This window comes from Mustela putorius, unplaced genomic scaffold (genome assembly GCF_011764305.1).
Source record: "Mustela putorius furo isolate JIRA1106 unplaced genomic scaffold, ASM1176430v1.1 tig00003923_pilon_pilon_pilon, whole genome shotgun sequence".
Taxonomy (NCBI): domain Eukaryota; kingdom Metazoa; phylum Chordata; class Mammalia; order Carnivora; family Mustelidae; genus Mustela; species Mustela putorius.
In genome coordinates this window covers 2,459,298-2,467,659 of record NW_025422068.1, presented here as the reverse complement: position 1 = coordinate 2,467,659, position 8,362 = coordinate 2,459,298, and the positions used below count along the sequence as shown (strand labels likewise).

General features: G+C 41.2%; 1 pseudogene; it reads left to right on the top strand.

Annotated features, from left to right (window-relative positions):
- Positions 1-5,838: 5,838 nt before the first annotated feature.
- Positions 5,839-6,397, top strand: LOC101683792 (annotated as a pseudogene).
- Positions 6,398-8,362: the final 1,965 nt, after the last annotated feature.

Sequence of the window (8,362 nt, the reverse complement as noted above, 5' to 3'; positions counted from 1 at the left end):
ATAGCCAGTCCAAAAGGTGATTTTTCAGTATGCTATTGTAATGGAAATTTACAGACTACTTAGGATGAAAACTAACTTCAGAGTCAGATAAACTATATCCCAGTGTAGACTCTCCTACTTAGTATCTCAGCAATCATAGGGTATTTCAACCATATGAGTCTCGGTTTCTTCCATCATTAAAAAAAAGGGGTGGGTGGCACCTGGGTGGCTCAGTAGGTTAAGCATCTGCCTTCAGCTTAAGTCATGATCCCAGGGTCCTGGGATGGAGACCCTCATCAGGCTCCCTGCTCAGAGGGAAGTCTGCTTCTCCCTCTCCCACCCCCTCTGCTTGTAGTCCCTCTCTTGCTGTCTCTTTCTCTGTGTCAAACAAATAAATAAATTTAAAAATTTAACCAAAAAAATGTTTCTAATTTACGAGGGTTTCTTCTATCACTTCAAGGTTGGAGCATTGTGGCATTTATTTTCTAGTTTCCTAAGTGTAATTTAGAAGTGTAATTTTCTGCATTCTCCGGGGTAAATTCACATTGAGAGTATTTTATCTGTGTTCCAGAGGAAAATAAAAGAAGAACTTACATTTGTATGAACTATTTGCAAGTATGTCCTCTTAGGAGTCCGTTGTCTGTGCCTTTTCAAATGCCAGTCACAAGAGCTCCCATCACCCAAGTACTGCTCACTGCTCAGGGTCCTTTCTGTGGGACCAGGCTGCAGCCAGAGCCCAGCTAAGAACAACCAACCCCCTGCCTTAGCTTCTTTACTTGCCCCATCCTGCCTCCCTCAGTCTCTTTGTACTGAGTATACTCCCTCAACCCATTTGCTCAAAGCGTGGCTTAGCCTCTGCTTCTCAGGGATCCAACCCAACACAGGCATCTTAAAACTGGTGAAAAAAAGTGTGGTTATGGCACTTCCGTGCTTCAGTAGAAACTGTAGCCAGATCAGATTTTGAATAGTTCTTTAAGTTGGTGGATATATAATCTTGGGTGGGTTTTTTAATCTTTAAGTCTCATGTTATTTGCCCTCAAGGAGATAAAAGGTTTTCGTCTGAGCTGTTGTGAAGCTTCACCGAGATGTGTGTGTAGAAACACACATACAAACATCCAGCACTGATTTTGACAATAGAAGACTCAGCACAGGTCAGTTCTTTATTTTTATGCAGCATATTTTCTCTTCCTTGTGCCCTGATCTTTGCTGGGTTCTCATCTGCCTTCACTTTTTTGTTTTGTTTTGTTTTGTTTTTTTACCTTCTATTTCTTGACGGTTTTTTTCTGGATACCTTTCCTGCCTCTGAGGCCAGGAGGTCTACCATGGGAGCTGACTTTGGGAGCATCTCTTATTTAGGATTTGTCTGTAATAATGGAGAAAGCATTATGGAGTGTTAGCATTGAAGGCATTGGAAAAGTAAACATTGGCTCGTGTAAATCCAATGATTATAAAGCCATAAAGCCCTGAAAATGGGATTAAGAAACACCTTGGGCCCTGGCGGGCAATTGGGGATCCCTGAAGCAAAGACTAGAGAAGAAGCTTCCGCTCTCTGCTGAGCTTTACGTGCTCTGGGCAGTATCATACAGACCTGGGTTCTTTCCAAAGGTTCATGAACATCAGGGAAACTAAATGTGCCGATGGTCAGAGGAAGAGAAAGTAAGTGCCTGGACACAGGCTTTATCAGCAGTCAGGGTAGGGGAGGGGCAAAAAGTGACCTGGCTCAGTAAGAGGTTAGTATAGAACAAAAGAATGCCAAGGATTAATGCCAGTAGCAAGCAGAGGCACAGGAATTCAGGCGGATACCCAGGGCAGCATAATGGTAGTGAAAGACTATTGAAAATGAGGGGAAAAGGTAGAACTCTCAGTGGCCACTGTCTGAGGATGTCATTCCCAAGGAAAGGAGCGTGCTGGCATCAGCCAGGAACTATATTTGAGCTCCTCACTCATAAATTTTCTAAAGGACCACCAAAGAATGCAAGGTTAATTGGAAAGTCAGCAGTTTTTAGGTTACTTATTTTTATTTTGTTTTATAGCAGTTCTGAGAGCCACAGCAACCTCCTCTAGTGGCCACGGTTTGAATTTTTAATGTTTGTCTCTAAAATACCCTGATAGATAGCATTAGGGAGACTCAGAAGCAGCCTGGCTACCAGAGCGCTCACTTGCTTTGCCCCGCACCCAGCTCTGCTTTTTCGAGGACTGCTGCTCTCAGCTGGTGTGCGAGAGACACGGAAGGCACATTTGTGAGATATGTCAGTTTCTTATTATTTCCTAGTAGCCTAGTAGTTTCTTATTATTTCCTAGTTTAGAGACACGGAAGGCACATTTGTGAAATATGCCAGTTTCTTATTATTTCCTAGTAGCCCGGGTACTGCGATACGAGATTTATGTTAAATATCTTATCAGATGCCCAACAAAAAACCTACATATTAGTTTAGGTTTCCCTCCAAAATGGCAGGTGAAGAAACTGTGACTCAAAGTTGAGGCATCTCCCCAATATTGTTGTGAAATTAATACCTGACTGAGTTTCTGATTAATTCTGAGTCCTGGGCAGTGGTGTACCATGTTGTAAAAAATTAATACCTGACTGGGTTTCTGATTAATACTAAGTCCTGGGCAGTGGTAATTTGAGGACGGATCCTTTTTTAACATCCTCAAGTACTCTCCCTGTCAGATCAACTGAAGCCTTCTCCATCATCCTTTCCTGAAATAGAAATAAAGGCCATATCTGTACCCCAATGTTTATAGCAGCAATGGCCACGGTCGCCAAACTATGGAAAGAACCAAGATGCCCTTCAACGGACGAACGGATAAGGAAGATGTGGTCCATATACACTATGGGGTATTATGCCTCTATCAGAAAGGATGAATACCCAACTTTGGTAGCAACATGGACGGGACTGGAAGAGATTATGCTGAGTGAAATAAGTCAAGCAGAGAAAGTCAATTATCATATGGTTTCACTTATTTGTGGAGCATAACAAATAGCATGGAGGACATGGGGAGTTAGAGAGGAGAAGGGAGTTGGGGTAAATTGGAAGGGGAGGTGAACCATGAGAGACTATGGACTCTGAAAAACAATCTGAGGGGTTTGAAGTGGCGGGGGGGTGGTTGGAGGTTGGGGGAACCAGGTGGTGGGTATTAGAGAGGGCACGGATTGCATGGAGCACTGGGTATGGTGAAAAAATAATGAATACTGTTTTTCTGAAAATAAATAAATCAATTTAATAAAAGAAAGAAAGAAAGAAAGAAAGAAAGGCCATGTTACAGATTTTGTCATTGTTATGGGTCTGTAACATCTAAATTAAAATGTGAGCTTGTTCTGAAAATGTGTCTTCCGGACAGGTCTGCCAGCCTCCCTGCTGTCACCTGGGTTTTCACCTCTAAGCTTCATGTATTCACAAATGCAGAGGCTGCCATTCAACCATGCTTTGTAGACAAACACATTTGGAGTAAACAAAGAGAATCTTATGTATATCAAAAAACCTTGTAAATTTGTAATCACTACCCTTCACTGACTCACTTTTATTTGGGAATGATCTTTCTTTCTTTCTTTCTTTCTGTTAGTCACCATACAGTACATCATTAGTTTTTGTCATAGTGTTCCATGATTCATTGTTTATGTACAATACTCAGTGCTCCATGCAATCCGTGCCCTCCTTAATACCCGCCACCAGGCTCACCCACCCCCCAGCCCCCTTCCCTCTAAAACCCTCAGTTTGTTTCCGGGAGTCCACAGTCTCACATGGTTCATCTCCCCCTCTGATTCCCCCCCCTTCATTTTCCCCTTCCTTCTCCTAATGTCCTCCACGCTATTCCTTATGTTCCACAAATAAGTGAAACCATGTGATAATTGACTTTCTCTGTTTGACTTATTTCACTTAGCATAATCTCCTTCATGGCATTTTTTTCTTAAGATTTATTTCTGCTCTGGATTTGATGTAGTCACAGTGTCTTCTGGGCTGACCTCTGGATTTTTCTTATTTTATACAAAAATGTCAATTCCGGTGTTCTTAGGTGTCATATATTTAAATTCTTGGTATTTAAAAAAGGACTAGTGAATTTCCAAACTAGGTCAGTTTTAGAATTAGTTTGAAATAATTGGTAAAAAATAGGAAGTTACAAACCAAATCAGAAGCAAGGTTTTAATTTCCCTACTCTGACCTTAAGGGGTAGGTCTGTAGCTTACTCATATTTTATTTTATTTTTTAAAAATATTTTATTTATTTATTTGACAGAGATCACAAGTAGGCAGAGAGCCAGGCAGGGTTGGGGGAGCAGGTTCCCCGCTGAGCAGAGAGCCCAGTGTGGGGCTCGATCCCAGAACCCTGAGACCATGACCTGAGCCGAAGACAGAGGCTTAACCCATTGAGCTATCCAGGCACCTCTAGCTTACTCATATTTTAAAATCAGGAGTCTGCAATATCAGCTGCCTCACAGTGCCAGCAGGTATTGATGAATGAATGGAGCTGTGTGTAGGAATACCACTGTAGAGTCCTGAGATTGTCTTAGGGAGATAGTAATTGTTACTCAAGGTTACCTGGGTGGGTCAGTGAGTTAAAGCCTCTGCCTTCAGCTCGGGTCATGATCCCGGGGTCCTGGGATCGAGCCCCGCATCGGGCTCTCTGCTCAGCAGGGAGCCTGCTCCCCCCCACCCTGCCTGCCTCTCTGCCTACTTGTGATCTCCCTCTGTGTCAAATAAATAAATAGAATCTTTAAAGAAAAAGAAAAAGAAATTGTTACTCAGCATCATCTGGTGATTGCTCAGAAAAATCAGGAATAATATTACCAGATTTAACTTATCAAGAGAAACCAGAAATTCAGATTTTTGTATGTATTTCTTTGAGTTACAAATATTTTCAAGTAGTTTAACAAAGTATAAAGTATATCATGGGCCAAAGAAAAACTTCTCTGAGCCAAAGTTGGCCTAAATTGGACCAGTTCTTTTTTTTCTTTTATGATTTTTTTTAACCACAATTTTATTTTTTAAACATCTTAATTTTATTTTTTCAGTGAAGACCAGTTATTATTTTTATTTATTTAAAGATTTATTTATTGTACTTATTTCTTTTATTTAAAAAAAATTATTTATTTATTTGTCAGAGACAGAGAACAAGCAGGCAAAGTGGCAGGCAGAGGCAGAGAGAGAAGCAGGCTCCCCACTAAGCAAGGAGCCTGATGCGGGACTCGATCACAGGACTCTGGGATCATGACCTGAGCCGAAGGCAGAAACTTAACCTACTGAACCACCCAGGCATCCCAAGAATTATTTATTTTAGAGAGAGAAAGGGAAAGGGCAGAGGGAGAGGAAGAGAGAGAATCTTAAGCAGGCTCTATGTCTAGCATGGAGCCTATTGCGGGGCTCGATCTCACAACCTTGAGATCACGACCACAGAGATGTTTAACTGACTGAGTCACCCAGGCACCCCTGGACCAGTTTTTAATTTGTTCTGTTAAAGCAGCATATCTGTGAGTGGGCTCTATGATTCTTAGTGCTAATTATCTGCAGTCTCAGCTCAGTCTAATGTGTGACTACGATTTATGTAGAATAAGGCCTTGAAATATTTCCCTAACAAAGGTCACTAAGTAAGCATCTCCTGCAATGTTAAGAAGCAAAAAGAAATCTAATTAATAACCTGATTGATTCTGGGGAGTGGATAAATAATATGCACTACAAAGTCATTTAATTTATGTGATAAAATGCACCTTGGTTCTCTGTAATCCCCTATTAAAGACAGGGAAGAAAACCGTTGGAAAATAATCAGGATGAAAAAGAGACAGAGGGGCCTAGCTAGAAGCTGAACCAGCTAGAGCATCTCATGAGGGAGGGAGGGAGCCAGGAGTTCTTTGCTAGGGGAAGACCAAAGACTAGACTGTAGGAAAAGCAAATAGAAGCCATGTTTCGAAGACCTGTGTTACAGGTATTTCATCAAGTTTGTAAGGCATGAGTCTGGAATAGCTAGCAGCTTGGTTCTGGAAAGATCTCTGAACCGTGTGCAGCTGCTCGGGTGAGTGGGTCAGGACCCCATAATGAGACAGGTGGAAGGGAAAAGCTCAGTCACGATATGTTCTCTAGTGACAAATGAGATGTGGTGGTCCGGGGAGAGTGAAGCGTACCAGATGAGTGATGTAAGTCCAAAGACAACATGGCATAGGATATCAGTATTCCGCCCAGACCTCAGAGGTGGGGTATACCAGTGTGTCAAAAAGGGGGTCCCGAAGTTATGTAGAAGGGGAAGCAGACTATGGTGAACACACGGATAAAAATAATGTGAGGCGGCAAGCAACAACAATCTTAGCTGATAACATTATATTTCTGAGTGACCAGACCAAAGAGAAGGCATGGAGTGGACGACTCTCCTTTGGCTATTGTTTGGTACAGTCTCATTTCCAAATCATGTATAGACTTTATAGTTCCTAAGGACAAGAATTAAAATACTCTTTTATATAAAATGAGAAAAAAGAGGGGGGAGGATGGTCTTGGAGAAAACGTTGAGAATAAGAAAGACTGCAAGGAAAGAGAAAGGGTTGATGATCCCAGAGTGAGGGTCAGATGTCCTGGCTAAAGAGTATTAGAAGAAAACTACTTTTGCTACTTGGTATATCACAGCTGATTTTTGTGGTCCTGGTGGTGGTTATGAGTGTGAGTTCTGTGATCCAACTGCTGACTCCAGCACTACACCCCGTGAACATGGGAGAGTTACCTAAACTCTCTAAACCCCAGTGCCCTTCAGGGTGTACAGTTCGATTATAATTTCATCTACGTTATGGTGTTTTTTAGGAGGCAACCCCAGTAATGAATTGTAAAGTACCTAGAACAATGTCTTAGATGTTATAAACCATCAACAAATACTACCATTATGACAATGTTTGAAAAGTAAGCTAGAGTTAACAGTGAAGACTTTACCTTGGTGAATTTCTTCACTGTGCTTCAGTTTTGTTTCAGTTTTGTCTCAGATTTTCTTTTTTTAAAAACAGCTCCCCACCCTCAAGGCTCCCTGAAGACCTCTGAAGTGAAGAAAGGAATGTATGTGTGGGTGTGTGTGTATGTTGTATGTTTACGGTTTTTCCTTTCTTTTTCTTTCTTTTTAAGATTTTATTTATTTGACTCAGAGAGAGAGATCACAAGCAGACAGAGAGGCAGGCAGAGAGAGGGGGAAGCAGGCTCCCCTCTGAGCGACACCCTGATCCCAGGACCCCGAGATCATGACCTGAGCTAAAGGCAGAGGCTTAACCCACTGAGCCACCCAGGCGCCCCTGTTTAAGGTTTTCCTAATGAGATCCATGTGCAGTCAAAATGTCGGTAGTTGGTATCACTGTGTCACTCTGTTTTGGGCATGCTCCTGTCCACAGAATTAATCTGTGTATTTAATTTTGTAACACTGGAACCAGGGAACTGTAAGATCAGGTCATTGTCTGGTAATGTTTACTTTGTCTTCCCGCTTCTAGGTTGTATAGTTCTACACAGGCATTCAATTTAGAACGATTAGTTCCATGGTTAATTACAGGTCTGCCTTGGCTAGACCATTTTCTTTCTGATGTTTACTGATCCTGGCAAAGTTCAGATCACTGCTGGATGGCAGTGATGGAGCCTCTAAGTGGAATTTCTAACAGTAAGAAAAGAGTTGTCATGAATTGTTAAAAAGGATTTTCTTCAGTGCATTTGTCCACTTGGTAGATTCATTAAACTCTTGAATTATTTAATTTCCTTTTAAAGAATCTGCGTAAGCTCTCCAGAAAAAAACACTGTACTTACCTAATACCTGACAAAGTAATTTAACTCCCCAATGATATTATGTCTACCTTTGGAAACACTTTTATTAGTGTTCCAATTTTTATAGTTAGAAAAGATTTTGAAAATTTTATTTCTCGTATGGTTTTAGATTAACAACAAAACAGAGAGGAAGGTTTCGGAGATTTCCCTTATGCCCTCTGCCCATGCAATGGCACGATTTCTCTCATTATCAACATCCTCTACCATAATGATATATTTGTAAGAATTTCTGGACCTATGCTGACATACTGTAACCACCAAAGTCCATAATTTACCCTACGGTTCATTCTTGATGTTGGTATATTCTGTGGTTTTGGACGAATGGATATAGACACATATCCATTATTATGGTATCAGAGTATTTTCAGTGTACCTTAAAAATCCTTTGTGCTTCATTTATTCATCTCTCCCCTCAGCCAGCTGGTAACCACTGACCTTTTTACCTTCTCTTGTTGCCTTTTGCGGAATGTCATAGAGTTTAAATCATAAGTTTGTAGCCTTTTCAGATTGACTTCTTTCACTTAGTAATACGCCTTTACCTTTCTTCCTTGTGTTTTTATGGCTTGATAACTCATTTTGTTTGAGTGCTGAATAATAGTCCATTGTCTGGAT